The 20,071-nt window shown below is 33.6% G+C and overlaps 1 long non-coding RNA gene across 1 annotated transcript in view; it reads right to left on the bottom strand.

Moving 5' to 3' along the window:
* LOC147909966 (uncharacterized) overlaps positions 1-20,071 on the bottom strand; it is a 59,432-nt gene that overhangs the window by 37,857 nt on the left and 1,504 nt on the right. The gene's annotated exons all lie outside the window — the stretch shown is intronic.

Here is a 20,071-nt window from a genome sequence, read left to right as displayed (position 1 = left end):
TTCTATATCTAAAAGAAAGTCCAAGTGATACGCATAATTGTTGTCTGTTAGTCGCATTTATCAAGATTAATGACTCCGACAATGAGATTCTCCCCAGTCCTTTTAATAGAGAAAACAAATTAGTTTCTGCTGAAAGGACCACGTCCAGGAAACCCAGCCTTACTTTGGAGTTACATTCATGATTTATGCGCAATATACGCGAGAAATCATATCTATATCTAAATACGATAAACGTAAATTACCACAAAATATTGTAGCTATATATTGTGTGCACAACGAAATTACTGTTAATATAGAGAAAAATTGGAGAGTAAATTCAATCGAGTAAAATTCACTTGTGCGATATTAGGAGAAATTTACACATAAGCAGGATAATAGGACACGGGAATAGAGCTCGTGGAATCTCAAATCTTCGACAATGTGCAGCTCGTATTGGAATCCGAATGCGGATACATTGCGTATTATCGATGCAGGACAAAACGATCGCTCGCACGCATCTATTCAGTCAAGTATGCAAACCGATAATTGAATGAAAAGCACAATATGATGACGTCTCGTTAATAAATATCTGAAACTACTATTTTCATATAAAAGCAGATAATATCTCTATATTGCATTATTTTCAGAATTAATACAATGATATCTGTGTATCTAACATCACAACTGATCGGAATTGTGCAAATTTACGAATAACAAATAACGAGAAAAGTTCGATTCAATAAATAATACTTTATTTGAGTGAAAAATTTTTTTGTGTGTATACAAATGAATATTGTACTTAAACTTTATATCAAAAAAGCTCCTGAAATAAGAAATTATTAATCTAATCTAATCGTGAGAAGATAATTTAGGCACTGAGATAATTCTGATAAAATAATTTTTATCATTCGTCTCGAATGTAATGCATATCTGTCGACAGAAACCTGTGTACAATAATCATACATTACAACTCACGATTTTATCGAATGAATATGCAGACAGAGAAAAATACGAAATGCATGCATTATGCTACGTATCAAGGCGAATACACGTGTACTTTATCCGTTGAAAATGTCCGTACTACCTCGACAAATTTGCACCCGTTTTTTTCTCTCATGCAGCACTCCAAGATATTTATTGTTTTAATTTACCACACCCGCGTTTAATTATAGAGAGTTAATTTTAACTGGCACGCCGCATAACAAACATGATTGCACCAACTCTTAACTAAACTTAGTCTTTGTTTGTATTTACAGAACAAAACACACGATTATTTACGAATCTAAAGAATGCATCGATACGTAAAAACAAACGTGTCCCAGTTTAAAAGTATCTCTGCGAAACTTCAATACTCTGTTCCAAAAATCTAATTGTTTCTGTATTATATATTTATTTATATCTATGTAAGATACAATAGCTAGTGAATCGCGTATTGTTTCTAACTAATCGATAAATACGTTTATGAATCGGAAAAGAACAAAACAATATAGGTTTACTAATTACATTTTATAAGTACATTTTACAAACATAAAATGTTTTGCAGCCTTTGTTGTAAGAAATATTTTAAGATCTAAATATTCCTCAAAAATATTATCTTAGAACATAGCAGTACGGGATCTAAAACAACAGTTAAATGCATCTTCTTGTTCCTTACTGGTCCGTGTTTAACGTCTAAAATTGGTGAAGACTGTTCATTAACAGAGACCATGTGACTCCGTGCCAAGAAATAGTCGGTCTTTGTTCAGTGTACTGTCTCCACTATCGAGAGTTTAGCACCAGTGCGAGAGCACCAAACAGAGGAGACAAGAGAAAGCAGAGGATATAGAAACTCCTCAGGGAAGTGAAGCAAAAATAAAAGAAGAGATCGCGCAGAATAGAAACACAGTCGCGCAGCTGCGCGAAGCGAAAATGTAGATCGAGATAGATACGACTGGTTTGTTTTCATCTAATTAAGCGCCATTCACGAGTTTTGGCATCGCATCGTTACAACTTGAAGCATGTGCATTAATTACGGTAAATTAACATATTCTTGAAACGAACGTGTAATAGCTTTTTTAATTTAACATGCCCTCTGAATATTTATTCAATTTTCATTTGTTATCTATTTCCGTTTGACTAATACCTAAGTATAGAAATAACTATTATTTTTCTAACTTCTTCGAGGAGGAACTTTTCATATTATAAAGTAAAAAGCATTTTGCATGACATGAGTCCAAGTGATATAAAGTGATATTACATCTGCCATCATATGACATCATAGGACTTCTCATTTTTATTTATTATATTCACTATATTTTCATTTTTCCTTTGCATACGCAATATTAAATTTAAAAAAGACTAAACATATATATATATATATATATATATATATATATATATATGCATGTCAATGTTCCGAAAGAAATTAAATAGTATTATGATTTAAATTTGAAATAAAATAACGTTATTCGTTATTATATTATCTTTTAAGATTTAGGCTTAACAAACAAATATTATATTTTTTGTGACCATTTAGAATTGCGTGCGACGTTCAATAAATAACGTTTGTAATCACTACGCACAACCCTCTTCGCGTGAAAATGAAAGTAAAACAACTCAGAAAAGTGCAGAGAAGTGATGAATTAAAGAAAGTGAAAGGAAAGCGACGGCAGAAGGCGCGAATTACGTACGGCCAAAGGGCAATGTGCAGAAGAATGACACGCAAGCGGCGTGGAATCTAATGAAGGTGAAGAAGAGACAAATGAAAAGCGGAAAAAGAGACGGAAGAGAGCGGCAGTAGACACAGATGAAGAAAAAGAGCAAGTATACGATACCGAAATAGCCGGACATTCCGTTAACTTGGCTCTCTGCAGCTACTCGAGACAGAGAATAAAAGGGTCGAAGGAAGGAAAGCGGCGTTCGTCTGTCGTGTTTCTCGCCGGTCCTACCTACCTCGTCTAGGAGCGTTTCAATTACGAAATCCTGCGAAATCGTCCGACGATTCTAGCAGTGTTCGTCTACCCGTTATATCCGTCGCTGTGGTGCCCTCTTTGATTCTATTTCTCTTTTTCTTTCCTTATACCATCTCCTTCTCGTTCAATTTTCTCTTCCTTTTGCGTTTCAATCTTTCTCTCTTTCTCTCTCCCCCTTATCGTGTTGCTGAAACGGCTAAATAAAAGAGGTACGTCTATTGTTTGTACGACACAGAGTAAACACCGGTAGTTGCAAAAAACCAAAGGCAAGGCTCCCGGATTGCAGGGTTTCAGTACTCGGATATTTATGTCCCTCTTTACATTCACGTGTGACCATTAGTTGACAATTCGACGGCGATTTTCAAACAATTCCAATATTGCTACGAGAAACACACACTATGTTTCGCGATTGCTCGATTCAACGAGAATTGCAATCGACCGGCAGATTAAAAACCGAGCAGTTCCGAAAGCATTTTATTATTAAAAACGTATCTTAAATACGTGAAAATTGACGTTTTCAAACTACTAGATCAGATTTTTTTCATATAATCTGACGTTACTATAAGATTATTGTTACTTATAAGATTATTGTTGTGTCAATCTTTTCTTCAAATACAATGGGACGTAATAAATTAGTTCAACTCTGTCATAACAAGGAATGGTCAAAAGTTCTAATTAACCTACTTGTGTTACTTAAAAGTGATGTCGCGATTGAACCAAATAGCCAGAATGTTTGTATTATACATATTTTGGTAATTCAACATAATTTCAATAACTCAGAAATATGTGTTATTTAAACTGACCATTGCATTCAAATTTCGTACAATGCTGGCATGCATATCAGTTACTCTCTATAATTGTATTAAGCTTAATTTAATCTTAACGAATCAGAGTATGACTTATACCGATGACCCCGCGGTCTCTGCAGGTGAAATCTGGCTGTTATGAAGCCAGTCGAATAATGGAGTACAATACAGCACCATTTCGCGCTTAAATTGCCAGACATTGTTTAAGCCAGTGACGAATGATCCTGCGCTTTTCTTAAATCCCGTGAAACTCTAATAAAACAAAGATATACAGAGTATCGTAATAGTAATAACTATAAATCGTGTTAAGAGTGTTAATATGCACTAAATAGTAACGTGTACCTATCTCGCACAATTATTCAATTGAAAGCATAATTAGCAATAAATTATCTAAACGGATATTAATTCCTTTGAGAATAGAGATGCGTTACGAATTTTCATTGTAAATGTACAAAAATGATTTCTTATTAGCTCGGTTGTCCAATGAGAAACACATTCACATAAATTATTAAGGGGATCCTAAAGCAAAGCTCGAACTCCGATGAAATCATTAGAGATCGCGTACGTGTCAATTTTTGCATAAGAAATTAATTGCGATAAATTCTAAGAACTCTAAGCGTCTAATTCTAAGAACTCGATGTTATTTTTTAGTGTAAACTACGTGTCTGGATATCACTATTTCGTACAATACGTTGGTTGCAAAGCTTTCATATCAAGCAAATGTCGTCACGATTTGACAGCTGAGACGCCATGTTACGCTAAAAAATAATAAAAAATATATCAATTTCGAAATTTTTGATCATATAGATTCCACTATCCAGACACATATTAATGCATATACTTTAATCCTGTAAAAGGATTTTCGAATCGGTGAAAGAGAAAAAAAGTATTTCTTATCCAAAATTATACGTGCTTACGTGATAAAACAGGAGGCTTTAGGATCACCTCAACTCATTTATTTCATTAAAGTAAAACGATTATCCGGCTTAAATTAATTTAATGCATTTTGCAATTAATTATTATTAAATAGCAGCCAAGTTTCTCCGCCAAAATTATCCCTTCTTTTTAATTCTTTGGTGGGAACGGCTTCTTAAATAGCAGATAGTTCCGAAAATGCTTTAATACGGCAGTATAATTATACACGTTATCCGGCTGTCGCAGTCCTACGTCAATATCCCGAGTGCACTGCAAATAAAACGGTTCGCGTTTCGAACAGGATTCACTCTCGTAACGAACGTTTCGCAAATAAAGATCGTAATTCCTTGCCCATAGGATAGCAGTAGGATAGCGGCTGACGATGGTTACGCTCGCATGCTGTTTCCTAAAAAACAGCCGTAGGTCGTATGATCGATACGTGATTGTTAGACGGTATACCATGGTCGATGGAATATCACATTATGTAATTATGTGGGTTATTCCCCACGCTACGAATATTTCGCTCGTGGCTCTTGCGCGATGCGTATGATTCCGGGATTCAACGCAAAACCGTGGAATCACATGGAACTTCCACCAGGAGAAATTCCGGATCCGAATCGTTTTAACTCCATTATGACTTTTTCTTTCCGATGGAAGGAATCCAAATCGAATCGTTGTTAGATATTCCAACGAACATCGTGCTAACGTCACGTAAAAAACGCGTACGTAAATTGAAACGTATTTCTTTGTTTTTAGACATATTCTATTCCCTTTTCTCCCTTTTCTTTCAATTAAAATGTTCCTATTTGTTGAAATAATCCACTGAAAACTAATTGACAAATAGCATACAAGGAGAACAAATGCAATTATTTAACCGAACGCATATATTTAACATGCTTTTCATTTTTAATTTTCTTTGTAATTTATACGTAAATTTATTTATAAGTAAATGGTAATCAAAAAAATTATTTGTGCAATATTTTTTTTTCGAGAAGTTTTTTTATTTGTTTATTACGCGATTATGATAAAGAAACGAAATATTAAATACATATAAAGCTTATACGATCAATATTACAAAGCTCTTTTAAAACATGCTATTGATAAAATAGGATCAGAAAATGATTGCGCTCTTTTAAAGCGAGGTATTGATAAAATAGGATCAGAAAATGATTGCTAAAAATACTCAAACTGCAAAACGTTTCATTGATGCTGAAATATTCTTAGTCCTGTTAGATGCACAAATAAAAGAGCTGGAGATTGAAAGGCAATGCTTTCAATGTGGCCAATCAATACGGAATACATATCCATATTTATATGTAGGTTGAATAGCAATAGAATAAAATCAATTAATTTAATTGAAAGATACATATATAAATCACGAACAGAATAATATTTTAAAATAGTATACCTGTGAAAAGAAATGTTTCTATAAATATTTATGGTAATCATTGCTTTTCTGTTTTAATCTTTAACAGTGATACGAAAAAGTTGATGTAATTGAAGGTAATGAAAGATTTTTCTGATCTTTTATTAGGTGTTGGAATTAATTCGTAGCGTTTTTTAATGAAAGAATGTTATTTATTTCACATGAGCATTAAAAAATACATTAATGAAAGTACTTCCCATCACTTGTAAAACGCTACGAATTAATTCCAACACCTAATATTTATTTTCAAGTTCTTCTTTTAATAATTCTTTTGACGAAAAATGTTAATTATTACTTATCTAAGATATTTAGAATAAAGAAGAAAAAAATTAATATTTCCAAATTAATATCTTTACTTACACTGTTCGATAAAAAAATGATTTATTTCAAAACTGGAACAAGATTAGTAATTTTAATAGATTTTTTGTATGTTGAATTTCTATTGTTAAAAATAACTCTTTTTTGCAACTTTAATTGCAAATTTCTTAAAATTGTGACGAAGCAATCGTGATGAAGCAATCGGATTCATATTCAGCATCCAAAAAACTGGAAATGATTAATTTTATTTTAGTGCTTTTTTGTCGTGCAATGTTATTTATTCATTTTGATATCCGCACAAACGTGAACAAAAAAATAAACTCAGACAACATCTAGTGAATTTTAAGAGATTATAATATATATAAATACATATATCTCATTATCATCAACTATGCTATTTATCTCTCGCAACATCAATTAATTAAGACATTAATTATTGTCTTAATAAATCGAAATTTAGTACATTATTATTTTATGTACATAAACATTTAATGTTCTTATTTGCAAAGAAATATAATATTAGTTATTTCAATTTTCGATACTAAAAAACAAAGACTGTATCTAAATTCAATAATTGCGCTTGCAGATTAATAATTACATTTCTGTTATTACGAATAAATATCGTAACTATTATTAACATCGGAATCTTAACATTCTATAATATAGATGCATACCAGTGCATTGACTAGGCTTTCATTTCGATATCTCTGATACAGAAAATGTAAGTCAACTTAGTCACCAATACACGTCGTAACTTGTCGGTTCAGTTCGGCTCGAAATCGCGATCAGATTTTCGTAGAAGTCCTGCGATATCAAATCAGGCAACGAAAACGCAGACTCCTCAAGCCCTCAACTCAAGACGACGATTCTGAAATCGAAGTTTCTTGGCTATGTAAGCAGAGTCGTATTTCTAGCGCTTTCTGAAAGAAAGTCCGGCTGCTGGAAAGTCCACGGGGGGGTGATTGGTGGACGACGAGTCGGGATTGAGGGTGGTGCACCATTACGAGAGCGAATAACAATAGCCACATCCGTGTATGCGTTTCCGGTCGGTGAGCACCTTCCGGTTGTGAATTACGCGGATGAATAAATAGAGTGGAGACCTAGGTATTCTGAGCTACGGAGAATATTACGAACGACCGGGTACGCAAGCATATACATACAAGCTCGTTTAATGAAATTAAAATGAATGGCAAAGGAAGGATTAGCTTCTGCTATACGACGGTCGAATATCCGTGGCGAGGGACGAGAAACCACCTTGGAAAACGTTACGCTCGTAGAGGCGAGAAAACTTTTTGCAAGTTAGCTTCTTATCTCTATGAATCCATTACGATAAAATTAAAAATTCGCCTTTGACCACACAAAGTAACGAATATTTATTATAAAGCTATATAAATAAATGATGTTAATCTTATTGCAACTTTTCGTACCTAACAAATAATTGCCATACTATTGTTACGTCTGTCACGTATATCGCAATGAAAATGGTATTACAGAAATGTCACAGCGTTGTATCGTAAAATTACGATCACGTATGGAGACAAAAGAATTCTGACTTGTGACAAAAGAATTCATGCATATAATACAATTCCACGAGGAAAGTCAACGATCGCTTCTTTGAAACATCAGAACAATAATTCAAACGCAACAAACGGCCGAACAGTCAAGACGTTGCTTCATATGTTCACGAACTTCTGCTGTATATTTTACGAATCACCAGCTGCGCAAACTCATGCAGCAACCTCTGCGCAACGATTTTGGTTTACGAAAATACATTCTCCACAGAAATGGATATCCTCTTGACTGCGTTTTCATAAACTGAATTTTCATGAAATTTTCTTCAGATTCAACAAGAGAAGAGAGTTGAAATTAAAAATACTCCCCCCGTGAAATTAATGATTTACAAATTAAAGTAAGTAGTAAGTAAACGCTGTAACTCCCAGAAAACATAAATTTAATTGCGGTGTTAATGCAGTGTAATTTGGCAAATCCGCACACAGGAAAAAGCAAAAAGATATGTGTGAAAGATAAAGAAATATTTGGAAGATTCACCAAAAAAAGCAAAATACTCTTGCGAGACTCTCAGAGATGAGTAAAAAAAGAAGTTTTTACGAAGTCGGATTAGTTGCGTTGAGGGTGCGCTGTGCACACTAAGTGGCTACGGGGCAAGACTAATTATTCTAATGGGCCACAGTGTTTGTATTTACCGTGTAAATGGTGCATTCAAAGGATCGGTACCGGCCTCTGTGGACGCTTGAGTGCGCATCCATGTCCTCCTCCGCAAGAGCGAAACCGTAACACACATTGTACCGATCGGTCCATCGAGATTGATGAGATATCGATAACGTCGATACGAAGAAAGTGCCCTGGGATTTTATTCTCCGCGGCCTCGAATTATTGTCATCTCGCCAATTTCGATTATATTAAATATATAACGAAAGAAAGTAAGTTTAAGATAGATTGCATTTTTTTTCATCTAAAACCAATAATTTATTTTCTTTTTACATGAATCGAACATCCTGTACAATTTTGAAGTAAGTTAAAAACGAACATTCTCTACTTTTATTCCAGGTATATTTTGACATACACAATATAAAATAATTGTATACGTTCTATTTTATCGCGGATAAGAGAGAATTATCTATAATGATATAATCGAGTATAAAAGCTATATAATTACATTAGTCGAAAAGACTTTCATTAAAACTTAACTTTGACAGCTAATAAACTATGAAAGAAAATAGAGGAATTAAATTGTAATACACACGATGCATAAATTGCGCACTAATTTTATATTTATGCTATGGTTTATCGCTTTAATAAGAATATCTTAATAGATCAAACTTCTAGATCCATTTGCATCTCTTTCGACATATTCGTATCGTTACTGATAAATCACATCGATCCTGCAACTAATAAAAAAATTAGCACGGTGTTTTCACTCTAATCTTTATTTTATTCTATCCATTACTTTCAAAATCAGCAATCATCTTGTCGATTTCCAACGCGACGGATTCGATTTCTTCGTAACGGGAATGCGACTCTTCCTGAAACGACCGTGCCGATCAATTTATACGCGCATTCTTTACTCCTTCGATTCGCGAATGCAGATGGTGTCTGCCTCGACGTCGCGTCGAGACGCTCGACGGTGTCCCCTCGTAGACGTCGCGTCGACGCCGTAACGGTGGTGGAACTTTAATTCGCGTTTTCGGATTTCCAATATCGTAAAGCGGCGAAAGAAGACGACGAGTAATACATGACGGTCGATAAGGATAACTTCCTTTCGATAGGCGACGGAAGTATGGAAAGTGAGGGGTAGCGAGGGGTGGTACAGGAGGGGCGCGGGGTCGAAAGGGGGTTATTTCGTGACTGCTGCTTGCGCCACGTGTATTATCATATTTATAACTCGGTTCGACCCGCAGAAACGTGAAAAAGCTGGGGGAATGGACTTGGTGCGACAGACGGAGCTCGTTCGATGTGACGCGCTCGAGGATATCACGATGAGATCGTACGAATCGAGTATGTTAAGACGCATTGTCATCGATAAACTTTCTCCTCTCTTTTTCTCTCTCTCTCTCTCTCTCTCTCTCTCCTCTTTCTTACTTTTTTTATGTGATAACAAAAGACAAATCAAATCCTTGAAATAGCCACCTTGAGAACTTCTTTCATATTCAAGACATTGTAAGAATTTTTAAAAAGTCATATATATATATATATATATATATGTGTGTATGTGTATTGAAAAGTTTTTTTTCTTTCTTATATTGTATGTGATAAAGTTTTAAAATGAAATATATTCAATAAAATTATATATACACGCGTACCATATTAATTCTAGTTTCTTCTGTTCCTTCCATTTATACATTTCCTTCGCTTTCTTTTTCTGCCAGTAATAAAATAAAAAATGTATTGTGGTATTATATATATATATATAAGTTTGATATTATAGTATAATTATCGAAGTAAATCTTTTATCATGTTGAATCTATGCTGAGTCCATATAAAGCGTGCAGAAAACTGAAAAAGAAAGTTTTCTTTAACATTGCTTTTAAAACAAAGGAATAAAAATATTCTTTACCCTGAAATCAGCTTTATTTCTTTTCATAAAATAGAATATGGTGTACACTCAAAATATATATTTATTTTTACTTCAGTGATACTGTATAATTGTAAATATAAAGTTTATACGGTATTAAATTCTTCTATTTTGAATGAATAAGAAATAGCAAGTATAATAACGCTTACATATATAATAACACTTAATAGATACCTACACAAGAAGTCATTAAGATATATTTATATATAAATAAATATGTATAATATATTATAAATATGTATAAAAGTTTGTCTCTATAAATTATAAGGATGATTCAGATCACCCGCAAGAGCTGGCATGTATATATTTCTCATGAAAAAGTGAATCAAAAATGTCAATAGCAAAATGTTGTAAACATGTATATCTATATTATTTAGAACGACCGTAGATGTATATATATATATATATATATATATATATATATATATATGAGAATAAATCAAATACGACAGAGAATACCATCATCACGATCAAAGTTAAATGTTTCGAATAATCATATTCTTTATTAAGTAAATTTATTTCAGGTATGATTGCTCGCCGATAACTTTCGGACTTCCAACGCAATCAATCTGAAAGGTTCGGACCTTGATCCCAAGTTCAAACCTTGGCTGAGGTAATACTTTTTGCAATAAATTCTTTACAGGTTTTCTAATTTAATTTAGGGGAATTTAGAGGGTAGTAGCGTTTCAGACTGATTGTGTTATGAGTCCGAGAGTTATCACCGCGCAATCATATTAAATAAATTTTTATAATAAAGAATGTGTATTATTCGAAACATCTAACTTTGACCGTGATAATGAAAATGTTATAATATGAATAGTTTTTAAACTGATGAATCTTTGAAAACGTCCACCCACAGAACATGAAGTTCGTACCATCAAGTGCGGCGCAACTAATTGTAAGCGACCGGCCACGCAAACGCTTTGATGGATACCGCTAAATAGCACAAACCATAAGAATATATCAATAAGTAATATCAATTGCAAATTTGTCATTTATATTAGTAAAAAGGATTTTCGAAATACGTTTTAAGTAAAAATAAATTTATAAGTAAAATCAATATTAATTAAATTATCCAAACATATTTCAAAAATTCTTTTTACTAATATAAATGACATTGTATCGAATTTGCAATTACTTTTCATCAATTAAATCGGACTCAATTTAAGAATACCGCAGTAGATGTTTGTAAAGATTTCACGAACTTTTGCAATACTCATCCGTCAAAGCGACGGCGCGAACTTCATATTTTATGATTGGACATTTTCGAAGGTTCACCATTTAAAATCTATTGCTATTACAACATTTTACTATTGATATCTTCGACTCATTTTTTCATAAAGAATATGTACATGTTGGTTCTTGCGGATCTGAATCACCTTGTATTATATATATATATATATATATACACATACATATATGAATATATTTTAATGACTTTTTGTGTACTATTAAGGATTGTATATTTACTATTTCTTATTCATCTTCAATTTTAATAATTAATTTTAAATATATATCCGTTCTATAATTAAAATATCACTTTGTCATTTTATTTCTTTGATAGTTTTAATTATCTTAATTATATATCGATTTTATATTCTCGGAATACGGAATAGCAAGTAAAAACGATAGCATAGAAATATCAAGAAGGCAATTTATATATCATCAAAATATGATATTTACTTAAAGGGGGTAACGGAGTGTATACGAAGATACAACCTTTTGACAAGACCTGAATTTTAAATAAATGTTTTACTTTGTTGGAGTAAGGGTAAATGACAGACTAAACTCATTCCGTTTCCGCGCGGGACCACGAATAGAGAACGCAACATTTTCTAGGAAGGAAAAGGATCTCTTTTCTTGGTATATATAAGCTTCAAGAATGCAAATAGATTAATCACTGGGGATGAATAGGAAATTAATCAAAAAATAATTTTTATTATAATAATAAAAAATAAATATGATTTTTAGATGTAAAATAGAGTAATTTTGGTCCAAATTAAAAAAAAACAGAATGCATGTCTGAAATTAGAACATAAGAGATCTTAAAACGTCTTTAAGACATCTTAAGACGTCTGTTTTAATTTTGATATACATACTGAGGATACTGGGCAAAATTTAAATCTAAATTATACAATAAATACGCATATTTAATAAGACTGATATGATTTGATCATCATGATTTGAAACCTCATGAAGGGTATCAATAATTCTGAAAATATTACTTTTTAGAAATGTGACGGTCGATAAGTCACTAGATATTCTGACTTAAATTCTATCATTTATTTAAAACTACTGTCTAAACGCTGTACTTTTCATAAATTGTTAAGGGGCATATTCTCGAGTTATCTATTCTTTTGTGATAAAATTAAAATTATTTATATAGCTATAAAAAAGAATCTTAAGGATTATATATTACATATTACAATGTACTTAAAGCAAACAATGCAATCAAGTCAGAAATTGGCGTGTAAAGGCGTTAAAGAGTTAACATGTATAATGTCATCTAAAACGTATTGCGAAATTTTCCTCAAAGTTCCAACTCGCCCTACGAAACTTAGATCTTCCGCAATGCAGTGCACTACTTCCCGCGTTCTCTCTCTCTCTCTCCCCCCCCCCCTCTCTCACTCTTTCTCGGGCACTTGGATTCTGTTATTCCGGGAGTAACGGACGCTCGACGAATTTACTGATTTTCACTCCTAGCACGAAGTTCGACGTCTGCTGCGTAACGAGGAGTCAAGCTCTTTCGAGTAGAAGACTATCGAACTGGCCGTCGCCAAAAAGGTCACAAAGCGAATAACGTTAGGTGACGGCGTAACGGTAGGAGAAGGTGGAAGGAGATGGGATAGCGGTGGTGGGATGGAAAGGACCCTAACTTCCTAACCGAATTGTTAACTCGGCAGCAGTCGGACAGGAGCAAACTTGTCCGTTAACTTCTTGCTGAGGAGCGGAGCGAACGAGCGAGCAAGGCGGACGATTGCGAAAGAAGAGAACATACAGAAAAGAGGGGTTGAGAAGAGGAAGGGAGAGATACGGTAAAAAGGAAAATCAGCCCGCAAAGAGGGCTGATTTAGTAAACGTAATTTGAATATCTGATTGCTGCTGGCTTTAAGTTTCGTTGTATCTCCTCGCACTGTATGGCGCGGACGTCTTAACCCATCCCCGTCGTCTTCTGCCATTTTTCTGATCTATTTTTTTTTCCCTTCTCCCCGTCGATCTGTCTGGCTCATTTTATACTTCCGTTGGATATTTCGCTTGTCCGAAGTGGTACGATGGAAAGTGGCGGGTGGAAAACCTGACTCTGCACTCGTATCCCCTCCCTTTTCTTCTCTCGCCGCTAGAGAACTTGAAATTATTTAGATTTTATAACACAATAGCGAACTTTATGAGATGGGCTCCCGGTATACCTGCATTTCCATAAGAATTTAATAATACCGCAACACAGCGCGCAATTAATGTACTTTTTTGCCTTGTTAGAAAGCAGCTATTGCGAAAGGCGGCAATTCACAAAGGAAGACGTTCTTCGCCACGACGTAATAAGAATTATATCCTCGGCATAATATCTCGAACGACGCTTTTGACGCAGATTGGCAGAAACGTTGGATCACGGCCCCCATCACGTCGCGTCGTTTGCCGATCTACTCTCGACAAATCCACTTGAACAGGACAACCAAAAGCTATTCTGCCCTGGCACAATCATAAATATCGAAAAGAAAATTCATTCAAACCTTACAATTTGAAATTTCATCAAAATAACTCTCAAAGAAATGTTCAAGAATCATCATAAATGAGCTAGATTGACCACATCATATTATGAACTAGAATATCAATTAAAGGATCAACTTAAAGTAAATTTAAAACAAATTAAAATTAAAATAAATTAAAATAAAACAGTTTTTAATGATATGCACTTTTATCATACAAATTTTATTATACACAAATTACAGAAAAATCAAATTTGTAACAATAAATTCTTAAACAAAAAATAATCTATTAAATAATGAATGCAAAAATAAATAGCAAATTTTTAACTTTAAATTATAAGATCGAATGGGACGAAGCAGATTAATTAACGATGATGATATCAATTTCTCATTATTTTAACACCTTCAAGTTAATAACGCTCCACACAATCGCTCGTGCTTTAAGCTCGATCCTACGTAGAACATTTCAAAGCCAATAAATCGCCGCGCACCTCTCGAAGGCCAGATTTGTAATCCCCCTACGGACTTCTCGGTCGCCCAGTATCACCCTCTAACCGCGTAGCCACAGAGGCTTTACCTTACCAGTGGATTCAGAAACCGGTTGCGGCAATCTCAAATATTAATGGCCCACATACACCACGACCACTACTGTTTTAACGTCTTTTTCCTCCGAGGCAATCCTAAAAGTTAAAGAAAAAAAGGAAAGGGAAAGAGAGTAAGAGGAGTCCTCGGAGGAGTTGAGAAGGGAACGGCTACCGTTGGCCGAACAAATCGCGTGGGACGAAAAGAATATTATCTCGTACATGAAACACGCGAAAAATAATGACCATGAAAAGATCGACAAATGGTAAAGTTGAAATAACGAAACAATGAAATTATTCTGTTTGTGCATTTAAAGAAACGAAGAGAGCTTATTTTAATGGAATAGAGGCTCACATTACATCTCACGCGCGTGTAAACACGCGCAAAGAAGAGAGTAAATAATTAATATATTCATGAGAGACACAACAAATAGTGGTGCATATCAAAGATGGAAGTTGTTGGTAGTCGAGAGAACCGAGATATTCGCGAGAAGAGACCACGGAAGAGAAAGCTTTCCTTCCACACGTACGCACGCTGAGGATGCGAGAGAGAGAGAGAGAGAGAGAGAGAGAGGGAAAAAAAAGAAAAAAAGAAACGGGAAGACGAGCTGAAAGGCAGAGGCGGTGAAGGTGCGAAGTTGACTCGAGGTGGGGAGTTGAGCGGAAGAGAGGAGAGAAAACGAGAGGATGAGAGAGCTTCGAGTATTTCGCCAACTTGGTAAGCCGAGTCGAGATCGCTCACGCGAGGATTTCTTCTCGGGAAACACGCTCTCCTTCCCTCACCTTTCGCCCCTTTCTTTTCTTTCTCGCACACTCGTTTCCTTTCTTTACTTCTCACCCGCTCCTCATTCTCTCAACTCTGTCTGCTTCACTACGTCGTGGGACCAAATCTTTCGCGATATAGATTAAAGTACGGAATATCGAGTAATTTGTGATGTCAAATACAGCTATAATGACATGTTTACATACGCACACTTTTCTTGTAATACGTAATAAAAAAAGAACGAAATAAAAAGGAATTAAATATTTAAAAGTATCAATAATTTATGTATATTTATGCGATAACATTTTAATATAAAAAAATACAAGGTTGTTTTATAATTAATACTGATTATTACATAATTTATTGTAATAATAAATTTTAACAATACAATAATTTATATAATATTAAATAAAATAGATAATTTGATAATATGATAATAATTTATAATCTAATAATTAATAATATAAAATCTATTATTTCATAGTACATTAATAAAATTTATAAATTTTGCAAATATATACATATGTAACATAGATTTATTGTAAATTCGTATACGAAATACAACTTAACTTAAAATGTCTATTGAAACATATTCGCAAAACTTATTTTTATTATAACGCAAAATCAATTTTTTTCAAGTACATAAGTATTAAAAAAAAACGTAACATTATAAACTACTTTATTCCCTCTCTCGTTCGTATATCACATTAGTAAAAAAAATTAAGATATATTTCTTTCAGGAAATTATTATTTCATGTCTCTGCTCCCTTTTTTCTATTTTTACTCAAAATTTTCTCCCTCAACGAAAACGTTAGCGTATCTGCCATACACGGATAGGTACCTGCCCGAGGGATGCAGAGAGATAAGAAGAGGGTCGAGAAAGAACGTTCAATGACTGAACCATGATCAAAGATAATTTCCGATCAAAGATTAAGGATTACTCCCGTGAGCCGTACGGCCCGTCTAGGAATCAAAGTCTGCCGAAATATAAAATGCATGAAGCGAGAATCCCAGGGGTGCGCAGCACATGAAGCTCCCCCTCCCCCCTCTCTCTCTCTCTCTCTCTGTTTATACATATATACGAATGTATACGTTCAAAAGCGAACAACTCCCAGTCCACCCACTTTATCCCACTTAAAGGCAGATGACGCACGATCGCCGTACACCTATACACATACATTTATACCTTGTGGATATTATATCAATAAAGTTATATAAATATTGTAACAATAAAATAGTAAAAATAATAATGTAACAATAAAATAGTAAAAAGATGATGGAATATATTAGGAAAGATATTTTTTGAAGTACCGAAAAAATACTTGTAAAAATACTATATAAAATGCTTCTCAAAATATCATAAAAATACTTCTACTCCTTTTCACGTGAATTCCCAAATTTAACTTTAATATAGTTTTCGACAAGGTATCAATATACAAAAGCAGAATTTTTTTATCATATGAAAATTTACCTTTATAAAATAAATTTTGAAAAATAAATTGCAAATAACAACTTCTTCAAATAAATTTGATTGGGACTTTAATTTAAATAAACTATTACTACGTGAATTATAAAAATATAATTATACAATATAATTATGTGAATATCTTATAATGTTGTAATACGTATAAAAAAGGTATTTCGGAATTGCACGTTAATTCATAAGTATCGAATCTCTAAACGATTTCCAAGAATTTTTTTCTCCTTTGATAAATCGTATCGTAACCATGATTATTTGAGGGGGATGCGAGCCTTTTACAGAGGCTGAACAATTGACCAAAATGTATGGACATCTTTCGTATTTTCGACACGTATAACACAGCCCTTGCGCTCTGTGAGGACATTAGATATTAGATTTAGCACCCTTACAACTGTCGCCGTACATAATTAGGGGTGGCTTCCCCTATCGAAACAGATGGCAACCCTTAGGCTATGAGATAATTTCGCGGAGAATAGTTGGGAAAGCGGTATAGCCTCTGGTATAGAGAACGACAGTTAAGAGAAAAAGTATAAGAAAGAGGAAGGGAAGAGTAGACCAATACAAACTAACAATAGAAAACTAACTAAGAATAGAAAACTTTACACATCGACGATAAGACATATCAATAAATGCGTACAAAAAGAGCCAATAACGCGATTCAACAACGGTTATCAAATTTCTTCAATAATTCATTGAAATTAGACAAGCGCAGCAACGGTGGCGGTGGCAGAAATGGATATCGGGTTCGTACACCAAGTACGTATTAAACGTAACGATGGCAAGGCAATCGGCAGTAACCAGACTAAAAGTGGTTTTATTCGTCGTTCAGTGCGATCAGATATGGAGACAATGAGAGATCCTCCATATTCCCGATCGTGGAGATCTATCTATTTCTATTCGACGCGAGACTACGCTACCTAAGAGATTGCACTCGAGGGCAGTAACATGCGAATTGAATGACCACCGTATAAAATTCGCATCCACCGCGACTGCCACCGAAAGAGAGAGAGAGGAGGGAGTGGGATGATAATGGCCACTCGCCATTCCGATTTCAAGTCCGACAATCTGTGCGTTCGTAAAGACAATTGGATTTGGAAATCACGCCATCCACCCCAAGGCTTAACGCATCCACATTGTTTCAGTAGAGTAAATTCGATTGATGGCCAGCCGATCACGCATTTTTGTTTTCAAATATTTTACAGAAATTCTCACGAAATTCTATTGTCTTTTATTTTTCAAATTTTATGTTTACTTTAATCTTCATACATATTGTACAATATATGTATATGCACATGTAATTGTACTCTCATATTAGTTCACATAAAGAATTTTAATTAATATTTTATTAAATATATACAATTTCCAATTGTAATAAAAATTAATAAAATTTTTGTTCTTTTCAATAAAATTATTAATTTATTGCATTTATTCTTATTACACAATAAATACATTGTTATATTTATGCAACATCCGAAATAATATTCATACATTTAATATTTAAACATTTATAACAAAAAATTCACTTTAAATGATTTTAGAATAAAATAGTATTTAAAATTGATATATAAAATTGGATTTTAATATGTCTACTACATATATGTTTTTTTATGTACATGTGTGTGTGTGTGTGTGTGTGTGTGTGTGTGTGTGTGTGTGTGTGTGTGTTGTGACACTTTTTAAATATTTTATTCTTTTTTTAATGTTACATTCTGACGTGAATTATAAATCATTTAAAATAAAAGTTTTACATAATAATATTTACAACACGCATCTCACAACGATAGCTACAATAAATGTCTTATATAAATTCTTATAAAGAAACGAAATGTAAGGAAAAAAAAACTTCGTGTAACTACGATGAGGCGTGTACTACGATGTAAACGACACCGACTTAAAGAGAAGCATTAATTTGCATCTGCTTTCGTACTCTACCACTTCCGAAAATTTTATTCGCTCGCCGTTTAATTGTGGAGTATACGCGAAATAATAAAGTGGAAGTAAAAGGCGAGTATGCGGAAAGAAAAGTGTGCCGGTCGGGAGCTTAATACCCGTGTAAGTAGTAGCCACTGCATTACAGTCAGATTCATTTGCATGCACTTTTACATCCTTCCGTCCTCAAAAAATATTTATCGCCCGAGGTTTCACCGTGACGCCTCGCTTATGAATTATGCATGTGAAGCACGCGCGCAGGACGTAGCTCATTCCTAGCGCAATTTCGCCATTGAAGCGTAATTTCAGCAAGCTCGGGTATTAGAGCCCCTCGAGCAGCTTTTTCGTGATAGTGCTTACGAGGGAGAACGAAAAGACGTGTCATTCGAAACGACGATGATCACCTCAATTGCGTCGAAAAGAAGAGTGTCGTGCGTATTAATTTTATGCTACATGTCCTATGAGTATGAATTTTATTTCGTAAATATAACGTGAAGAAATGTTTTTTTTTTCACCATCAATTAGCCATGTAATAATAAATCGATGATATTATCGTTGTATCATTAATGAATGATTATCTTTTTTATTTCTTAAAGATTGTAATCAACGAATTTTTAGATTTAGAGCGAAATCACATCTATAATATCTATATATTTAAAAAAAGATAATTCTTCCTAATACAAATATAAAAATAACATATCATTGTGTTGTTTTATATTATATATAATATACATATAATATTAGATAAGGTATTGTTATATATGTATATAGATAAATATTGTATTGCAAAATTTGAATTTATTGTATAAAATTTTTCTGAATTTTTGTTTTAATTGGAAAAAAATATATATATACATGTAAGAAGAGTGTATGTAAGAAGAGTGGTCGACTTTAAATTTAAAAATATGTATAATTTTTCTTTCTTATAAAGAACTGATCTCTAAAATTTGTATTTTACTGATCCACTGATTACTTCACAGTGCAAATTAGTAATTCATTTTCGTCGTATATAACGTTGCAAAGCTATACATCGGAACATTGTGTACCATTGTCAACACCAGATTTAACGTGACCAAAATGAAATCCGAGATTACCGATCGAATAGTATGGGTTTAAGTCACCATAC

Source organism: Acromyrmex echinatior, chromosome 4, assembly GCF_024713525.1.
Source record: "Acromyrmex echinatior isolate Ae372 chromosome 4, ASM2471352v2, whole genome shotgun sequence".
Classification (NCBI taxonomy): Eukaryota; Metazoa; Arthropoda; class Insecta; order Hymenoptera; family Formicidae; genus Acromyrmex; species Acromyrmex echinatior.
This window is presented reverse-complemented; position numbering and strand designations above follow the sequence as displayed.